This window comes from Python bivittatus, unplaced genomic scaffold, assembly GCF_059951505.1.
Source record: "Python bivittatus isolate LINGU-HERP-01145 unplaced genomic scaffold, Pbiv_v1 ctg000590_np1212, whole genome shotgun sequence".
NCBI classification, from domain to species: domain Eukaryota; kingdom Metazoa; phylum Chordata; class Lepidosauria; order Squamata; family Pythonidae; genus Python; species Python bivittatus.
This window is the reverse complement of record NW_028277086.1, coordinates 27,579,295-27,600,923: the sequence shown is the minus strand read 5'-3', so window position 1 is coordinate 27,600,923 and position 21,629 is coordinate 27,579,295. Positions and strand designations below refer to the sequence as shown.

At 35.2% G+C, this 21,629-nt stretch overlaps 1 protein-coding gene across 8 annotated transcripts in view; it reads left to right on the top strand.

Moving 5' to 3' along the window:
* The window catches only part of RALYL (RALY RNA binding protein like), a 232,244-nt gene that overhangs the window by 54,635 nt on the left and 155,980 nt on the right, over positions 1 to 21,629 (top strand). For 4 of the 8 annotated variants that reach the window (XM_088149162.1, XM_088149161.1, XM_088149164.1 and 1 more), the window contains one exon: positions 497 to 589. The exons of the other annotated variants lie outside the window; for them this stretch is intronic. The gene's annotated coding sequence lies outside the window, so the exon portion shown is untranslated. The remainder of the gene's footprint in view (positions 1 to 496; positions 590 to 21,629) is intronic. 8 annotated transcript variants of the gene reach the window in all.

The window sequence follows — 21,629 nt, the reverse complement described above, 5'->3', positions numbered from 1 at the left end:
GGTCAGCTTTATTTAATTCAGATAGTGACAGCAGACAACAGTATTTTGTTCAATGCATCCAGATTAAATTTCTTTCGCCTTTAACTTAAGTCAAATTTCAATAAGCCTGACTGTCCTATTTTCCTTTATCACAAAGCATCATAGAATGATTGGGTTAATAGAAAGTATTTCATTATTATAGGCATTTATATTTGTAACTGATGTTCTGTATATCATATTTCATACATATTAATAGTTTAGTCTTACCTAGATAATTGTATTTTTAAAATTGCAATAGCAGTTCTATACCTAGAAGTAATTATTTAATTCCTTGGGACTTACTTTTAAATAAATAAATATAATTATGTTGTACAGGTAAACAAAAAAGCACTTCATTCTTCAAAGATTAAGCCTCTGTGTTGCCCTTTTTTTGTAACTCAGAATAAAGAAAATTTTTAAAGTCTAAATTGGATGTTATATTTAATCTCTTTTTCTCTATTCTGTTTATTGCTGATAGATGGCAGAGTAAGTGCTGTTTCATCACAATTAAAATAACCGTTACATTCCAAAGATGGCTCAGGTGCTGGATCGCTTAATAAAGTTACCCTGAGTGAGTAAAATAGATAAAATGTCACTGAATTATTAGGGATTTCACATTGAAGGTTTTTTTTTGTTGTTCTTGTTTTTTGTTTTTTTTTGCAAATTTGGTTTCTAGGTTCAGTCTAAAAGCTGGCAGGACATTCTGGCATCGTTCCATAAAATAAGCTACAGTCATGCAGATAAACTGTTTCACAGGAAGGATAACAGGAGTAACTAGATCTGGGCCTCTGCTCTACCTCTTGAATCGGTGATCAAAATCTTATTTAAAGGTCTGTTTATATTTACAGAGCCATTTTGCATATAAGCCAGCTAGCTGTACTGAGAAGATGCTAATGATGAACACATACAATTTTATATCCAGTGTGGAAGCATGCTTCCAAAGAACATGGTATTCTGTTTTTTGGTTAATTTTTAGCATGAGGACTTTTCACATGTTCTTTATTCTACATATGTGGAAGAGAAACAAGATTATGAAAACTAGGCTGAAATGCTAGGTATTTAGAAGTGTCAAATGGTTTTATTCTTTCTCATCCATATGCAAATAAAGCTTCTTTCAAAGCTTTATTTGAAGTAAACAATGAAAGTTTTGGTTTTGGCTTGCAGATAAGATTTGCCCTGCCCCTCCTATTCTTTCAGTGCAAGCATGCAGTAAACATGTGGGAAAAGCTCAGGATTTGTGTATATGTAGGAGACCACTAATTAACCATTAATGTTTTATCAATAACAGCTCTATAGAGATAGAAAGCTGTATTGACAACTTCATTCTTTGAATATATAAATTAGTTCTGATTGTAAGAGGCAAAAGAGTTCTATGTCATATCACCATTTAGCACTTCAAAAGAAATTTGTAGAGCTCTGTATGTAATGCATACTCACGCACTCAGTAAATGCGTTAATTAGGCAGACGACTCTGAAATGGTTTGAGTTCAACATTTGCAAGTTAAATTTGGTATCATGGCGCATATTTGAAGAAGTATTTAAAATCTGAATGGTTTATTTCTTGTTTTAATGAATAACGAATACCTGGATAAACTGACACTAAATACCAATTTATTTACTGAATAGCTGATTACATTGAAATATATACTTTTTTTGTGTCAGAATCTGCAATCAGAATTTTCAAAAATATGAATTATTGCAATATTCCACTGTATATTTTCATATTAGTCTGTAGCTTAAACATAGAAATTTCGAATGCAAGACCCCAAAGTAGCAGAGATAAACCTATGTCAGTTTTCTGAGTACCCTCCATAGATGTGGATAGCGTTTCCCAGAATTCTTAATAATACCCATGCTGGCTTGGAAATTCTGACAGTTGAAGTGTCATTAATTAATTTTGCTGGTATGCCACCCATTCCCCAAAGGAGCATCAGATTTAGTAGCATTACACCAATGCTCCAGCCCATTCAGTGGTCTGGGACCAAGGTATTGATTTTATACTAGACAAATACATGGGGTAGCAGCTGTATGCTTAGAGGACTCTTCCGACGAGACTAGTCTACCTTCTGTGTACATCCCTGAAGTCCCTAATCTTTGTGAAGTGAAAGAAACAGGGATGCAGAGGTATACATTCTTGGTGGCAGCCCTAACGTTGCAGAACACCTTGCCTTGCTCATCTTTTGCAAGGGACTACAATCAGTCCTGTTCTGGTAAAATTTCAGTACAGATGGTGCTCTTGGACTGCCTTTTCTCTACTAAGCAGCCATATGCAAAAATAGTATTTCAGATAGCTAAAAGCAAAATAACTTGGTCCAAGAGTAGTAGGTCAACTATTACGTAGCAAAAAAATACTGAAGCTATTTTGAATATGCATATGAAGGTTGTATATAGTGGTTGATAGCAAATCGTTTCATTGTATCTTTCTTTAACTCCACAAGAAAAATCATAGAAACTGATATTCATTCATTCATTCATTCATTCATTCATTCATTCATTCATTCATGTAATAAAATGTGGAGGCTTACAATACCTATTACCTGGTCTATTACTTTTGTCTGATTTTTATAATAAGTAAATTACTATAATATAGTAGATACTGCTATATTTTTTATTAAAGAAATTATCCTTGCTTATATCCACAAACAAGAAATCTGAAGGAAAGCAGCAGGAGCTCAAGGAGTAATAACCTTTATGGATAGTTAATCTAAAGCAAGAGTCCCTAGCTCTTCTGGAATTTTAGAAAATACATTCTAAAATTCCATAGTGGACATATTGGTGTTATGAGATGGGAAGGCAAATTGTAGTGCACAAATGGCTGCTCTGATGGCATGGTCAGTCACAAAACCAAAATGTGAAGTGGTGGTCTTGATCCTGTAGGACTACAAAAGAGAAATCAATGAGCACAGCTAAGGAAATTATGTGGGGATCCCTGATAATGGAGTTCAGAGTAGAGTGCTATTGAAAACGTTATATTAATCTAGTTGTTTTGACAAAGACTGTAGCAATATTTGAAAAATCCAGCAGATGTCTAAAGGTAAAGGAATTGAGAAACTGATAATAAATAATACATCTAAGATACTCTGGGGCAAGGGGGAGTCTACAATATGTTAGATCTCAGGAATGTTTTAATAAATGTGTTTTATCAGTGGACTGTCCTTGTTGTTTACATTTGCTGTTGGTTCCTGTTCAACCTGAGGTTTAAATTTGAGAACTATAATGCTTCTTAATTATTTAAGTTGTTCCAGATTGTCTGGAGCATCACTGTTTAAGCTGTTATTCCCCTGGTTATAAAGATAACCATAATTCTTTATAGCAGTACAGGAATTAGTCAGAAGCCATTGGTTTGGTTTGCTGATTGCTGTTGTCAGTTTGTCACTAGGTCCAATATGCTGTTTCTTTCACTGATTTTGTCCTCATCACATCATTCTTGCATTGTGATCTTGACTTTTCCCTTTGTATTCATCTTAATGTTCATAGATGCATATCTGGTTTCTGTCTTTGCCTTGACACAGACTGCTGGAAATCACATATGAGCTCATGTATTCAGTCTCTTTGCAACTAATAGTTTTTTTCTGATATTACAGTTTTCATCTTCCAAAATATACAGAAATCTCTGTTCTTATGTTCCTGCCCTCATTGTAGCTACTAATTGTATGAAAGTGACAGTGCTCCCAGTTTCTAAGAATTTGCACATGGAAAAATGCCCAGTGGACTTTGCTCATGGAGATTGTTAATTGGAACTTGGTATTGCATTCTGCATAGCTAGACCTACACTTTTCAAATAAATGTTTGGTTCACATGTTGTCTAAGCCATAATGTGGCTTGATTATTTTTGGCTTAATCTGTGGTGTGAACGGAGTCAGAATTTTGAATAACTGAACAACTTTCAGGGAACTGAAACTATCCTCGCTGACCCAATTTTGATCATATTTTGAAAATATATAGAAGCATCTTTTTTCTTAATTCAAAGTGAGTGTGGAAGAAATGTAATACTGCTTTATAATGAGCTGAATCTTCTTGTCGAGAGACAGAGAGAGTTCCCATGAGCGATGATACTGACACAGTATAAAGTATCATGAGGAGCTTGGGATGTGGATGCAGGCAGATGGAAGCAATGTGTTCTGTTTCCAAGACAACTTTAAACAAGTTTCTACTAGCCACTTGTTGTTCAGTGTCTAGGCCAGTGTTTCTCAACCTTGGCAGCTTGAAGTTATGTGGACTTCAACTCCCAGAATTCCCAGCCAGCATGGACTCCCAGGGAACTCTGGGAGTTGAAGTCCACACATCTTCAAGTTGCCAAGGTTGAGAATCACTGGTCTAGGCCATGGCCGTAATAGTCTTCTTTGCCCTCTGCATCGAGGGAAATGCAGTGCAGCAGGGAACATGCTTACAACCCTTTCATTCAACTAACAACTGCCATAGTTGTACAGATGCTAAAGATCTAAAAAGATGTTAAATCACTGAATTTCCTTTTGTTTGGGTTTTTTTTTAGATTTTTAGAAGTAACAGCCCTGACTGGCCCAAAGTCACTTAGCTGGCTTCGTGCTTAAAGCAGGACTTGAACCCACAGTCTCCTGGTTTCTAACTTGGTGCCTTAAACACTACACCAAACTGGCTCTTCATATGTACCATAGGCCTTTCTAAAAAGAAAGGTTTTAATAACAAGGCATGTATTTTGTTTGATTGTTCATTTGCTTATTAAATTTATATCCTACCAATATCAATTGTATTAGAAAATAGATCTCCTTTGAGAATGAATTCCAGATCCTGGACACAGTCATTGGAAAGATATTTTCATTAGTCTCAGCCAAAGATAGTGTTTGCTTTCCTAGGGCAAATGGGAGACTTCTGTTGAATATGTCAGCAAGAAGCCAAGAAATATCAAATAACATGGACCTGAAGCTTTATGCACTTTAAATATCATCTAACCTAAGACTAGAAAAAAGCTAGTTCACTTGCTTTAACAAGGAAGTCATAGGTTCTGTATAACTAATACCCATTCTTTGCTTGGCCACCACAATCTAATAGCATTGTGCTAACACTTTTCAAAGATAGAATGCATTTCAATAATGCAGACATCGTTTAATTTAAAGCATATATCAACATGGCCTCAACAGTAAAGGAACAAGCAGTCAAGAAATACACCACACTAACACTTGGTAAAGCAGCCATGAAGGCCTTGGAAAATATATTCAAATGTTATGATGTGTCTATACCGATGAAGATCAGAATCACACAAGCTGTGGCCTTCCTTGTGACACTCTATGGAAGTGAAAGTTGGATTTGAAGAAGCAGCTTAGGAAGAATATTGATGCTTTTGAACTTTGGTGTTGGAGAAAGCGTCTGGGAATACTGTGAACAGCCAAGAAAACAAACCAATGGATCATCAAACAAATCTACCTAGAGTTCTCACTCAAGGCATAAATGATCAGGCTCAAATTATCCTACTTTAGAACATTATGCGAAGACCAGGCTTTCTGGAGCAGGCTCTAATGCTGGGAAAGGTGGAAGGAAAGAGAAGAAGAGGATGACCAGCAGCAAGGTGGATGGACTCAGTTACTGTACAGTGGCAATAGGTGTACTGTTGGAAGACTTGAAAGGGATAGATTGTCATAGAGAAAATCTATCTATGGGGTTGTTAGGAGTCAAACACAACTTGATGGCACATAATCATTGAATCAGTCAGTCAAGCACCATTTGATTGCAACCTCAGTTGGAAAATGGGAGTTTAGCAGTAGCTGGTATTTGGTCATCCAGATTATAGCAGTCAATACTCCTTTATCATGATTTTTATCAGGGTTTGTAGTTTTAACCTTAATCTCTATTTCTCATTTGCTATATTACATTCTGTATAGTTTTCCTTGCTTGTTATTTGGGAATTTCTTCTCCATTCCTTGTTCCAAAATCTTTTGTGCCTTTTTATGTGGTCTTTATGCCATTGTTTTGAAACTCAAGGCTTCATTTTAAAATAAAATGGTCCTGTTTTTTCTTACTTCCCTGTTGCTTTGTGCTTTGTGAATTATTCAAGGCTGGTTTCACTTGAGGTAAATAGTTTGATTTGAAGGTTTTTGTATCTGGATTTGGATGCAACAAGAAGTGTTAACTGCTTTGAATGTTAAGTGAACAGAATCGCAGAAGCTGTATTATTAAGATGGAACACATTAGTGGCTAGTGCTCTGAGGCTGCCATTGCAATTTCAATGTTGTGCTATTTGTCATTCCTGAGTACGGAGGCATTATAATGCCTGGAATATAAATCAGACTTTCCATGGTGTCGAGTCCTGAAGCACTTTGAACATTCTAATCCACTTCAGAGTTAACAGAATTTTTTTTCTTTTTTGGTATCTCAAGCTTTAAAGTTTTCTTTTTAATATTTAACCCTGTTGTTATAAAGTTAAACATAATACATTTTTCCAAGGTGGGGTGGTTTGTTTGTTTGTTTTTTGCAGTCCCTGTAAGCAAATACCCTTTTCACTGCTCACTTCATAACCACAGTGATAATAGTGATGTGAAGATAACACGTAGATTACTCTTTCCATTATTTAGCACAAACTGGTCTGATCGGGAGACAGAGGGAATGCCAACTTTTTATAGTACGTTTTGCTGAATGCAGTTACTGTATATGAATCACGGTTGGCAAATGTTTGTTTTTCTTAAGCATTTAGACCAGCTAGGTTTTATTTTTTTTCTAGGAAGTAAAAATATAAATCTTGAGGCATGTTTTTTTTTTAAAAAAAAGCTTTTGTGAATAAGATTCATTTTTACATCTGATGAAGTAGCTCTACTCTATAAGGCTTGCATCACGATAAACTTTTTTTTAAAATAGACTTGCACGACTAATGAATAACTCAGGTTATCACCAGACCTACTGTTTCTGTAATCAATGAATTGACTCAATGAATGTCCTGTAGCCATACGATCCTGCCCTGAGGCCAAGAGATGTCCCCTAATTTTCCAAAGATCATCTAATCTTTAAACTTTATTCTTAAGTATTTCACAGCTGGGCAATAGATACTGAAATTTTTTATTGGGGGTGGGGGATTGTCTTGGGTTTCTAGCATTCTGCCAGAATCTTCAAGGGAATACATTCAGTCAGAAGATTTGCCATATTTCCAAATGGTAGCTACCTGAAGACAAAACATGGCAGTTATATGTGACCAGAATTGCCTTATGTTGGACTTGTACAGCCTGGAAGCTATTCATGGGCAATCAGCAGTTAAATGTGGAGATAGGTGCTCCTGTTCTGAAGAGTTGTATACCATATTTTTTCAGCATGAAGACACTGGCTGTCATACAGGTATGAAGAACTACCATAAATTGAATTTTGTTCAGTTTGTGTGGGCCATTTTGGTGGATTAGGAAAGGCCCAAGAAGGCTCAGGTACATTGAACAAAATTTTTGTCCACACTAGATGGTCCATTATATATGGATGGGGCGAATTTCATGCATTTCCCTGCCCCTGCTGTTTAGAGATAGGGTATGCTGGAACATGGTGTCCTGCAAAAGAAAAGTTAGCACACAGGCATTCTAGTACAAGCTGCCTAACTAGTCTCGATGGCAATGAGTAAGTATATTTCTAAGTATAAGGTCTGACACTTCATGATTCTGATAAGATCCAGATTATCCTTTCAAAAGAGCACTTATTTATTCTATATGAATGGTTTCTGTAAGTGAACTGCCAAAAGTATAAGGAAAATGTGAACTCAAAGTGATATTTGAAAACAATGTTGCACAAACCAATGGCCTTGGAAAGAACCCTGAGCCCCACCCAATTGTCTAAGCGCACCTTGAAATAAATGCTACATTTTAGTTATTTTTGCCAGATACCATTCAAATACCATTGAAATCTTCCAAGAATATTAGCCATAGCTTTCCTTCACTACCCTGTTGATTAGGGGTTGGTAATAAGATGCCAGAATGCGTGAATTTGCTCTGGTCTACCTGTCACATAGTACTACCCCATGCATACCATGCATAGGAAAGTCAAGGAGTAGTCACTCTGGTTGATGATCTTATTCAGTAACATCTGCAATGTTGCCAGCCAGCTTGTCTCCAACACTGTCAAATGGGGGAAAAGTACCAAATTTTTTTAAGGCCACATATGCCAATGAGAATACTCCCACTGGCAGTGGTTTGTCAAGATGCTAGGCCCAAATAAGTTTAAAACATAGGATGTGAATCCTATTACTAGGCAGCAGCAGGAACAGTGTCTGGATGTCATATTTTGCTAGAATGCCCCAGTGCCGTACACATATAATTACGCTTAATAGTATAATCCAGTGAGGTACATTTAACTTAACAGTTCAAAGGGAACTTACTGAATTTATTAAAGTGTGAAAAAGAGGTGGTAAATCAACCTAAATTTTCCTGGGTTTTTTTTTTTTTTTTTGCAATGACCCCAAAAGTAGGATTCATCCAATCCACCGACAAGCCCAGTCCAGTTCACTGCCAGCCAATTTAAGCATATGAAATTAATTAAGACTCCAGAGAAACCACCTAGGAGCTGCTGTGGTTCCCAGCATCAGTGACTGGGGTACTTGTGTCACTCTGCCTGTACTGAGATAATGTACTAGGAAGTGTGATTTCTATTGGGGCTAAATAAGACTGAGGTTACAAAGACATATTAGAATTATTACTTCACATGCGCTGTAAACCTACCATATATTACTCAATGTCATTGCTGAGTGATTTTATGCAACCTTTTATGGAAAGGGTAAGCTTTGAGTGCTATATCAATTCATAGAAGCTGTGGCCATTCTTTGCATTAACACACACAAAAAATCAGACACTAGTATTGTTGGAGGGAGAGTAGAAATCTGAGTGAGATGGGTCAGGAAGAAATGTAAAATCTTGGTAGGCTGGAAAAGTAAGGCTGGGCCAGAAACATCATTTAAGGGATGGCCGGAAAGGTTACATATTCAAAATGGGAGGATATTATAGTATTTTAGTAAATGAAGAAAAATTCATTAAGGTCCTGTTGCAGCCAAAAACAATTATCTTGAGTTGGACTAGAAAATAGTTGCTATGGATCATTTAAGCCAGTGTTTATTTCCCCTTTTGTTAATCGGGACTATTAGAGGAACTGAGTAGGAAAAAAATCTAATCTTCATTCTTAGCCTCCTATAGACATTAACATGATTTGTGTATTTTACAGGGGCAAAATAATGGCAGTGTAGTACCTGCCCAAAACGCTTTTTTAAAACCTGCACTCTTAAGTGCTTAATATTCTGTAAAGTGTACAAATACTGCTATTTGCTAAGTTCACTCTGGTTAAATTAGCTTACGCACTTTTAACAGTGCAAAATGGATTTCAGCATTTTTGTTTGCTAAAGTTCTTTGAAAACAGTTTATAATATTTTCAGCATTGAAATGGATCTTTTTTTCTTTAAAAAAAGAAAGTGGTTTTGAATTCCAAAAGCCCATATATTTTTTTTAAAGACATGTTAAAAATCAGGAAAATAATTACAACTTAATAAAAGTGTGCTTCCGCAATAGTTCTGAATTTGCAGTAATATAATTATACCAGAAAATTTATCTCCATGATTTTAGTACCTTTTTTATGTTTCCCACGTAGATAATATTTTATACTTTGTCCCAGTCTAACCAGTTAATCCAGCTAAATTAGTTATATCTGATCCTAACCAATTGGATATCACTGTTTGAAAAGGTAAAAGTAGTGGGAATGTTGGGAGGATGTGACTCATCTTGGAGTTCAAGATACTGCAGAAAAAGAAATGGGAGGATGAAAGATAGAAGATGGAGGGACATACTTCATAACAATTACATGTGAAGAAGATCCCAAACCATTGAAAATAAATACATTGATAAACTAAAGTATATCTAGCAACCAAGATGATAAGGGGACTGCAAGGAAAAATGCAAGAACATTTGGAGGTTTGGGGTCTATTTAGCCCAGAGCAGAGAAAACCGGGGAAACATAATAGTTGTCTTCAAGTATCTGTAAGTGATGCCATGTAGAAGATATGGCAGAATTGTTCAGCATTGTTCCAGAAGACAAGACATGAAACCAGGGCTATATATATATAAGATAAAGGTTTCATCTGGATATCAGGAAAAAAAATTAACAGTAACAGCTGGCCAACACCTTGGCAACAAAATAGCTGTTGCATCAAGAAGTGGTGGACTCTTTTTTGCTGGAAGCTTTTAAGCAGAGGCTGAATGGCCATTTGTTGGGAATGCTGTAGCACTGGGCATAATTTCTACAGTGTAATACAGGTAGTCCTCGTTTAGCAACTGCCTTGTTTAGTGACTGTTTGACATTATGACAGTGATGAAAAAGTAACTTTACAACCAATTCTTGTGTTTACGACCTTTGCAAGTCTGTAAAGCAAAGGAAAGCTGATGTAAGATCATAAACACAATCACGGTTTCACTTAGTGACCACTTCACTTAATGACTAAGTTGCTGGTCCCAACTGTGGTTGCTAAACGAGGTTAATCTGTAATCTTGTTACATACATGTTTCACTGTAATTATTGTCAAGCTACCAGATCTGGTTTGCAGTGATCTGGGCTCTCTCGTCATCCAGATTTTTATAGCCCAGTTCTGGTCCTCTAATTTGCATATAGTTTATCTAGGCCCTTTTCTCTATACAAATAGGTTTGCATAACTTAGGGAACACAGAAAAACAAGGAGTACACATTAATTATTTTTATTGCCTAAAAGAGATTACACAGTGATTATTTAGTTTGCAATCATATGCACATTGATTTGGTAGTAAGCCTAATTCAAATCAGTGAGATTTCTTTCTGTGAAGATATGTATGAGATGATACAGAATTTGTGAAAAATAGCCAGAGAAGGCACATTTTTCATAAAGTAAAGATGCGTCTGGATTTTCTGCCTATGGTACAAGGTAATTCTCTGATTCATGATTTGTGCAATGATTTTCTAATGATTTGTGACACAAGTCTTCTGCTTCCATCAATATAGTTTAAATTTATAAATAATGTAAATAATTTACCTGAGTTCTCATGAATTTCATTAAACAAATGCTATCCACTGTAACTACAAAAAGAAGTAATAAGAAGGGCTACTATGTCATATAAATTGAAATAGACTACATGGAGTAAATATTAATATTTATTTCTGTTCTGGATAATTTATTCTGGTATTTTATACTGAGTAGAATGTACATAGTAGGTGATAGACGTGTCAGATATAAAGTCAGCAATGTTGTCCTGGAGCTCTACCTGATAATTATGTTTAGTGGGAAAGGATTTCTAAAATTATTCCCATGTCTGACACTTCCGTGGGGAGGATGATCTAGTCAGTTAGTGCTGAAGTGTTTTTATGGTCTGTCAAGCTGAATATTTACATAGTTTGTCATCATACCCAACAGCTAGTAATTGGATTTTTATCATCTGTGCTTTCTGTCAAATTGAATTATAGCATATCATGTTTTTCATAAGAAACTATAGCATTGTCATGTTAACAAATTGATATTGCAATGTTACCTTGAAGTAGTCAACCCACTTCCTTGTAGGTGTTGATAAAACTGAAATAAACCAAGTTCTACAGGTGACATTTAAGATGCATTTCCTCTTCCTGTTTCTAAAGCAGCTTATCCTAACAGTCATGTTGGCTGAAAATTCTAAAAGTTGTTATTCAACATATCTGGAAGACACATCGAAACTATCAAAAACCAGTTGCAAAAAAAGGTATCAAAATTTCATAATCATCATATTTTCATTAATCCAGTTAGTGCCATCCTTGTGATACATAGGCAGAGTATACCAAGAAGCCTTTGGAGTTAGATAAAAACCTATTTGTAAAGACAACATTGTTAGCAAATACAGCATAAGAAACATGGAATAATAATCTGCTGTTTGATTTTGCTTACAGAGACATGGCAGGCCCATAACAGCAGAGTGGGAGCTAGTCTTGAAACAAGCGCTTTGAAGTATAAGCTCTGTTCCTTATTTAATGACCATGGAATAATATACGCATATAAGTTGGCTTGCAGCTCAGTTTATTTATTTGTCTGTTTGTCTGCCTGAGTCCATTTTATCTTGTCCTATAACCCCCCAAACCTTTCTTCCCCTACTAGCTAGAACTTATAATCAGTTTCTAAGATTTTAAATTTGGGGGCAGAAAAAGCATACCACTTTTTTCCATTAAAACCAATGTAGCTTTACACTATACCTTCTAGAAAGTAAAAAGGATGAAAAGTGTGACACGAGAGAAGTTTGAAGAAAGATCTTCACAGTCCTGCAACCCCTTATGATCCTTTGGCCAAGGCTTTTATCTTGGCTACTATTTCATGTCTATTCATCATAAATTCCAAATTATAGGTTTTTTTCACTCATTTATTTATTGCAACTACTTTTTTGTCACTTCAGTCAAGTGAATCTAAGTGACAAAACAAGTGACCTACAAGTGGAAAAAAAAACATATGAAAGAGAGTTCTTCTTAAACCACCTTAAAATAACACACAACAAATATAAATAACATCTTAATAGACATTAAAGGATAACTCAATTATCCACAGAGTATAATCTTTTCAAACCCAAAATAAATAGTGCCATATGTATCAAAGGTACCTGTATTCTTCTTGTGTGACTAATTAGGTTGCAATTCATTATGACCTGAAATACATGGAAGTTGTTGTTTCCTTCAGTTCTTCAGTTTGCTTTTTTCTGATCTGAAAGGTCACTTTCCCTTTTGAACCCTCAGCCAAGGTTTTATGTTCTTTTGTTCTGTATGCTTTGTTTTGCTTTTGGGGATTGACCATATGAATACTTCCAGGCAATAATTATGGCTTCATTTATAAATAATGGGTTGATACATTATCAAGAGAACCTCTGTAGACACTGCAGGTTTAATACAGTATGACTTCTTTCTTTGTTTAAAAACAGGTCGTTCTGTAATAGGAGGACCAAGCCATCTGACTCTTCAACTAAGTGATTCAATAATCTTATTTGATAAAATGTATTTAGTGAAAATTAATTTCAGAGAGTGTCATGATTATGCAAATCTGTTTTGTTGTTGTTGTTATGTTGTTCCAAAGGTGGGATTATGTTATATTTCTAAGTGTCATATTTATTAGATAAGTGTGATAAATTAACCCAAAGCATTTTTAGAAATACATTTTTAGGAACATAGTTTATTGCCCATTTTTTTCTTTGGAAAATCATGACTACTCAACTTGATTGTAAATATTAACCTTTTGATCATGCACTTAATAGTTTTACATTGAAAGAGGCCTTATACTATATGTCTCTTTTTAAACTACACTTACATAGATTGTTTGATTAGAGCAGCCTTCCCCAAACTAGCATTTTTCACATTATTTGAACTCTAACTTCCAGAATTCCTAGTCTAGTATGGCCAAGGAACAGTAAACTAATCTATCTCCTAAATATTTCTCTTTGGCTGAGAATAGTACATAACTGTCAATTTAAAATCATGTTATTTAACACTGCTAAATGTTTAAAATCATGCTATTTAACACTGCCACATTTTGCCAAATCTGAAATCTAAAATTTAGCTTCCGTTTTTATGCATCTAGCTAGTATTCACAAACTGGAATTCTATCCTCTGGTGTGGAGGAAAGAAATTAAGAGAAGCATTAAGAAGTGCAATGAAAGGCTTACTTATTCATTAGTAGAAATGATAGTGATCTTTTTACAAATCAGGCAGTCAAAAAATGTCCTGCAAGAAAGGAATGGACAAACTTTGCTAAGAAAACTGCATGGATGTTCTCACCAAGAATCAGTATCTTTATTTTTACAAATAATGTCATTTTGCCAATATGATCAGAGCTGTATCATCTGACATTTCCACAAAACAAGAAAGTTAATATATAAAAAAGGAGCTACGTAAGAAAAGAACCCCCAAAAACAATGGAATCTGTTTTCAAGTTAGGGAGCCAGAGGCTTCCAAAATATATTGTTCATTGAAGCTTCATGCATTTTTCCAATCTGTATTTTGTAAGTGATGAGTCATGAATTGATAGAGAGGTGGAAGCAGCTTTTTTTAAGCTTGCATATTTGCTAATAATTTTAGAAGGTAGTTAGCAGAGGAGAATAGTTTCAAAGCTGTTGAAAACAAATAGAAATGGGAAAATGAATGAAAGGTTGCAAGTGATATTAAGCAATGTTGCATAATTTGGATCTTACAGTTGCTATTGTCTGGAAAAATGCTCTAGTCTGTCATTCCAATTGGTTTTTTTTTTCTATAGAAGCTGAATAGATTTTCTAAAGACTAGTATATTTTTGTATCTCCTATAATTGGAACAAACGTTTAAAAATAAGTTCAGCATAACCATCTGCTGAAACTATGAATGGTATGCTATGTATGTTTAGCATGTTCAGAGGTGGTTTGAAGGTTAGATGTGAGTCACAAATGGTTTATTTCAGGGAGATTTTTAAAGTTTATCCAGCTACACTAAGAAGCCACTATGAATGCAGAGGAATCATATGAAGTAGGTCAATTTGTTTTTCCCTCTAGTGACTATTGGTGGCAGTCAATTCTCTGATGGGGAATCAGAGCTCTAATGTTAATTAATTTTTAGCTGGGAAAAAACACTCTTCATAAAAATCAATATTGGCAATTTCTCTTTTAAAAAGTCAGTGTTTTGAGAAAGCAAGAGAGGAAAGGCTTGCTTGAATCTAATCAAATAAAAGTATGACATAGAAGCACAAGAGGAAAGAGAAGAAAATGTTATGCTCTTTAGAGCAGCTGAAGCTGCCTCTGCCTCATTAGGTGGCCCAGTTGAATATAACAGAAAATCATATATTTCTTTTTATGCGAATATGCCTCTTGATACCCTTTTTTCCTTTGTGTTCAACCAGATTAAATTAAAAGATTCCATTCTGGCTTTGAATGAATATAGTTTTGCATTATACTCCCTCCAAGTCCCCTCCAAGTCTTCCAGTGCATACAAAAGCGGAAGGTGTGAAACTGATTACTCTTGTCAGTTTCGAGCCAGAAAGCACAGTTGTGGTCATAATTTCCCACTTAGCAACTACTTTGCTTAGCGACCGAATTGCCAGTCCCAATTGTGGTTGCTAAACAAGGACTACCTGTACTCATGTGCAAGTTCTGACTCACGCTAAAACAGAAGAAGAAAGCCAACCACTTTCTACAATATGATCTTGGGTGTATAGCTACCATTTTCAAAGAGAACTTAAGGAATCACCTTGAAGTCGTGAAACTCATTGATAGGTCAACCCCATTGTTAACTAAGAAAATAAGATATTGTACTTTAATAGTTTTTCCTGTATTTTATTCTGTTAAACAATTTGATATACAAGCAAAATGTTAACTATTATCGAACAGTGAAATGATGACAATTAAGTAAAATGTAAAAATGTTAAAAAATGTTAAAAAAAGTAAAATGTAAGACATTTGTAGTTATAAATTTAATAAGACAGTACAATTTAAGATATTTTTGTGCTTCATTCATAGCACTATAACTGAAACCAAGATTCCTCTGTGATTTGTGAGCATGACTCTCAGTGTAACCCTGCTCCCTTAATGTACTGGGTAGATTGTATGGTAAGCAATAGAAAAGTCTTGTGTAGGACCATTGAGTTCTATCTTTTTGAAGGTTACTGTAACCCCACTTGGCATGATAAATAGTGTGCAGATATGGAAGTGATTGGGTTGCACTTGGGAAACTACCAAGAAATCCCAGAGCTTTAGACTAGACTAGAAAGTTGAAAAAAATATCCCAGAAGGCATTGGCAAACCACTTTCATACTGTTACCAAGAAAACTACGTGGATATGTCCATATACCAGGGATTGAACATGACTTGAAGTAGCCTTTACTTTCTTTAGTCCAAAATATCTGAAAGGCACTGGATTTATACCACTAATTTTGTAGATGCTGGGTTGATCATGAAGTAGCAAAGAGTTATTGGTCTCTCATAACAAAATTTAATCTGGATTTTAGCTTATACTTTTTCATGCACACAAAGGAGCACGTATAAGATGGTTATCCCAAACCTGAGCCTTTTTCCCCCATTCAAATTTTGGAGGTGTTTTTTTGCAACCATATTTACTTCAAAGTTAGAAGACTTTATGGGAATCAGTGGGATTTACTCTTGCATAAATGTATAAACTGCAGGCCATCTGCTGTCAAATACTGCTCATGTTTACTTGGATATAAGCTCACTTTGCAACTTACTGAACAGAATTTTATAGGTTTGTTCATGGATATTCAGTAGAATGGATCTTGGTTTCAAAGATACGTATAAAATTGCCGGACAGTTGCAATTTTGCATGCCATTTATTAGGAGTAAGATTGAACTTAATTGGAATATTATAAACAAATATTTCTTGGCCTATGCAATTTATTGGACTTATTAAGCTTTAGGAAACATTTCTGAGTGTTAATGGTTTGGATTTATATGGTTCTTTCTGTCTTCTTTGTTCAACACCATTGTCTGACTACTTTTGACTGTAGCCCTCGAAGCTTTCACCTAAACATGGAAGGATTTGAACTAGGTAGAGAATAAGCCTGCACACACAGTCTTGTCCTGCTCCTGTTCTCCCCAATATCTTTACATTCTGAAGGGAGGTCTAGTGGGAAGCTGTATAATAGTCTTAAATAGGTGTATAGCTTTACACGTGATCTGGAACTGTAATAAGACAGTGACTGAAGAGGGTTTCTGTCAACTTTCATTCTGACTTTTCTCTACTGTGTGTTTGAGAAAAAGTTGCCCTTTAACCCATTAAAATTGTGTGTCTCCAGGGAACTAAACAAAACCAAAAAAGCATACTTTAAGGCATTATTCAGATATAGTCACAATGCTAAAACGAATGTCTTTCTAAATCAAAGTTCATTATATGATTATTTTCTTCACTAAGAGCATGAAAAAGAAACCTTTTAATTATTAGGTTCAGCTGTTCAGATTGTATGTACGTGTCCCTTTCATTTACTGCAGACACAGGCTGTCAATATAAGGGGAGACTGGATAAAGTACTGAAATAGTTCCATCAACTGTTAAATGGATATTAATGCCTATGTCTGATTCACTGCAATAGTAAAACACCATTGGAAAGAACTACTCATTAAACAATTGTTATCTTAAAATGTTGACATAGAATTAAATTGATATTTTAACTTGCCTATGATTCTTTCTACTTGGAAGGTTTTAAAAAAAAATGTTATGAGCAAAAATAAAAACATTTCTGACTATTATGTCTATTCAGTACTACTGATGTGATTATACAATAATTAATTCTGATTGACAGTTTGGATTGACAGTTTGTATAAATCAGTATCCTTCCTGAACTTGCATGATAACCTTAAGGGTTATTTCCCCACTTTTTTGGCCAGGAAAAAGAATTCTTGACCAATTCATTCTGGCTTAGTTTTGCCATCTGCTTATATAATAATCAATTCATATAATGTGTGTTTTTTCATTCATAGTTAGAATCAAATACATTTATCAAGGAATCAGCATTTTTTTAAACTTTGCTACCTTTATTGTTACATTAAGGGTGTGTGTCTGTCATGATATCAGATGATTTCATCACATAACCCAATCCTGTTAGTTCCACTTGCTTTTTATTTAACAGTTTTTCAGAAAGTATATCTGTCTGAAAACTTCCTCTTCCTACACCTGAGTTCTGCAGTCCACATCACTCAGCATTGTCTGTTAACTCACTGAGAAACATTTTCTGGAAGCTCTGAGGACTGGCACCCAAAGAGGAATATAAGAACTCAACTTACATAATCTTGTTCTACTGGTGGGTACCTGGATCCATGTCCATTGGAGAATCACAGAGAAGTGCTATGTCAAAAACTGAGAAATATTACTTAAAAATAATGCTGCATTTGCTTTTACCTGCAGCATTAAGAAAGATTTTAATTGCTGCAAGTCCCTAAATAATTTGATTAATACTGCAGGGAGTTAGCTATTTCTGTAAATTACAAGATTGCTGTATCTACTTTTTATCCAACTCATGCTTGATTAAGTGGATTCAGCATTTCTGAAAGCTAGAATATTTGGAGTTGCCTTAGGTACAGCTAGGAGAAAACAGAACAGATAAATTCTTTTCAGCAGGGACAGAATACAACTAGAACTGTTTTTCCCCTTATATTTTAAAAATCAGAAGGCTAGTGTAATGAAACTTTGAAGTCAGCATTTTTTTTTAAAAGTTGGGATCTCAAGTGAATGCTGTATTATACAATAACAGTTCTATAAATATGTATTACATGATCTGATTTGAAGACCTTGGGATATTCAAGATGCCTGCATTGTACTCTGCAATATTTAGCTTGTTAAAGGCATCCTACAAAACCCTGTAAAGAAACGTGCAAGCACTTTACCTCATAAAACTGCCTTTAATTAAGCATATAAAAGACAGCCCTAAAAATTCTTTAAAAAAACAACTGCATTTTTATGCATACCTCTTTCACACTCAGTCAATTTAGCCTTGGTGAGCTTGCAGAAGATTGGCTGCATTTAGGGTATTCTGAATTTTGAATCAATACATTAATATTGCAAAGAATATCAATCACCTAATTATAAGATACAACTACAAGTGGACTTACGACAAAGGTGGACTTAGACCAAATGATGCCTTTGTAGTTGAAGATGTATAATACCCTCACGCTAAGGTTAGCATGTCCTTCCCATGATTAAATCTCATGTTATCATGGTTGATTCCTTGTTTACCAACATCCAGTTCCTCACTGCCTACTAGCAACATTTTAGGACTTCAGCAGTGTCATTTGCATCAGTTGAAAAAGAATCAATGTTTTGTTAATTCACGGAAGGAATATTGTTGGTTTTACTGTTTCCATTTTGAAGTTGCAGATAGTTTTTGCTCCTAAAGATTGTATTCACAAATACCCATTTAAATGTGTTCTGTTTACCAGAAACATGATGAATTTAAGACATGATACCTTGAGTGGGGGAATTGGTAAGATCATTCAAGCTGAGCTCCTTCCAGAAAAATGCTTTAAAATGAAATAAATAAGAATAGCTTGCCATGTTAGAAATTATAATGATTTAGCCATATTATTAGTAAAGTCATACAGCCCTTTGGATACTCTCCTTGAAGACAAGAAGCAGCCATTTGAAGAGCTGATGCAGTTGCTTCAAGTTCCTCCTGAAGTGTTTTGGTCATACGTACTGTATGTATGGAAAACCATAGAGATGACCTTGGAAAAGGAATGCAAATACCATTAGCAAAACATGAATTAAACCTGGGAAAACAAGATAATGTGAGAAGAAACTTACTCCACCTTGACTCTCTTTGGTATAAGAGGGAGGGTAAACATTCTTAGGCATTCAAGATTCTGTTATTATAGCCTATATTAATAAAGTAGAGTTCCAGGATAACTTGTGGAAGCTGTTTGCTAATCTGATCTACCTTGAGGGGCTGACAGTATGCTTGGAAGATACGTCTGCAGCTTTTGGAAGACTTGCACATAACTAATAGCTTAACACAAAACTTAATGCAATTCCAGTAAGCATATCAAGACTTTCTTGTGCCAATCTGTACACCAAGAATATAAGCCATAGGATTGGGCAATATACTGTCACTCTGTCTCATTTTTGACCATGACATCCAGTCCAGTTAATTAATTCTAAAATGAACATTATGTTTTTATCAAATCAGTTTTAATATCAGCCTTTACTTTTGAAAGGGAATAGTGAAACTGTTGAACAATGTAGGCTTTTAGAAGATGGTAAAAGTGTTGGGGGTTTTTTTTCCTGCAGATACTCAAGAACTGTTTATTATAATGGTGCTCTTCTCCCTTTAATAAGAGGCAAGGAGTGACCCATTTTTATGGTGGCAGCAATTTTAAATTTCCTTGAATTAAGGGGGGAAAAGACCCTTACAATAAGACTTTATGGGGGGGGGGGACAAGCAATGAGCAATCTGTTTCTCCCCCAGAAAGAAATTTGATTTTCCCTAGATATATATCCAGAACAAAATTGCTGAATTTCAGATAAGTAAAATACCTTGAAAAAGGTCCTTGTCAATTCAGTACATTTTTTATCCTGGACGCTTGTTTGTATGTTGAGACTGGGTGTCCTAGATTACAGTGCTATATGTTTGTGAAGATAACCAATTAAGTGTAGAGAATGAAACAATCACAATACATAAAATACCACTGCCCCCCCAAGATACAAGTAATAATGTTTTGAATAATTAGTTTATAACTACGTATTTTGCTGAGAGTTCCAGAAAGGCTGTAACTGTAGTCTGTGCACAGTAGGTATATCTTCTTAAACACATTAGATGGAAATTCCACAACTCTCCCTGGAATGAATCCAGTCCAAATTCTTCAGGGTGGTGTTTCAGGGGCCTTTTGGTGTCTCTTATGATTTGAATCAGGTATGGTTAGGGAAGAGGCCAGAGCTTGGCTCCTAATTTTCACCTATTGATAAGGCAGTGTCACTCATCAAACAACATATTATAGATGTGGAGCACCAAACTGATCTAGGCATTGTTCCTAAACTGCCAGTGGATTAGCACATAAGGTACCTTCAAAAACCTGCCTTGTATTTGATGGAATTGGTTTATTCAGGGCATAGAAGTGCTTTTCTTCCATGGTGCTAGAGGGGAGTTATGAAAAAAAAATCCCCTATCCAAAACAATAAGAGGTGAAGACACATCAGCTGACTCCCTCAACTAATTTTAATTTCATTCTTTGATTTATATTTTAAATTTTATTTTTCTGATCTATGGTCACAATGTAAGGTTTTGATTTGATTTACTGTATTCTATGGTGCTGTTAGGCCATAATCAAGTTTAAGTTTTAAGTTTCACAACCTCACAAAGACTGTAAATTCAAAGGCACTGGGAAGAAATTCACAATACTAGGTCTTGATAGACATGGATTCTCCTACAAAAAGAAAAAAAATGTAGGAACTAAAACCTTATGGAGAGAAACACAAATGCAAACCTTTATGGACAACTAAAACACGTACTAGGAATGTGTGTGAGAGCAGGGCTTATGCGGTATTTTAAAGAGTACTTACTAAGCAGTTTTTTATAGGAATTGTGCACATAATCTAGGCAGTATGGATAGATTTAGGATGGAGTAGGAAATGTGGATATATCACATTTACATATATTCAGTGATATTGAATATATCTATTATTCCCAGCCTGATAAAAATCAGCATAATAAATAGAATGACCTTTATGAAAATTGTGTATTCATCCATACCAGTTAACAAATAAATTCAGGCACTGTAACAACAATAACTACCCAAGGAATTAATCATAGTCATATGACTGAAAGAATCTCTCAGCCTATTAACTAGTTGCCCCAGATGCTATATTTATACTTGTAGCCTTCCCTGTTCCTGCTTCCTCCCTTCCCCTCTACAGAACAGTTTGCCTTTAAAACGCATGGCAGTTTTAATCACAAATGAATTATGATGTGGGCTGGTAAGATGAAAACCAGGGAATCACTGCCTCTAATAGTGAACTCTTACGTTGCATAGCAATGTAGAAAAAACAAAGCAATTGAAAAACAAAACGCAGATGTGGGAATCCTTGAGAATTCTTGAATTTTTGTAGAAATACAAAAAAGGGCTTCTAAGATAAACTCACTCACTCACCCATCCCAAAAATAAAGATCAGGGAGAATTAGTCATTATCAATATCCACAGAAT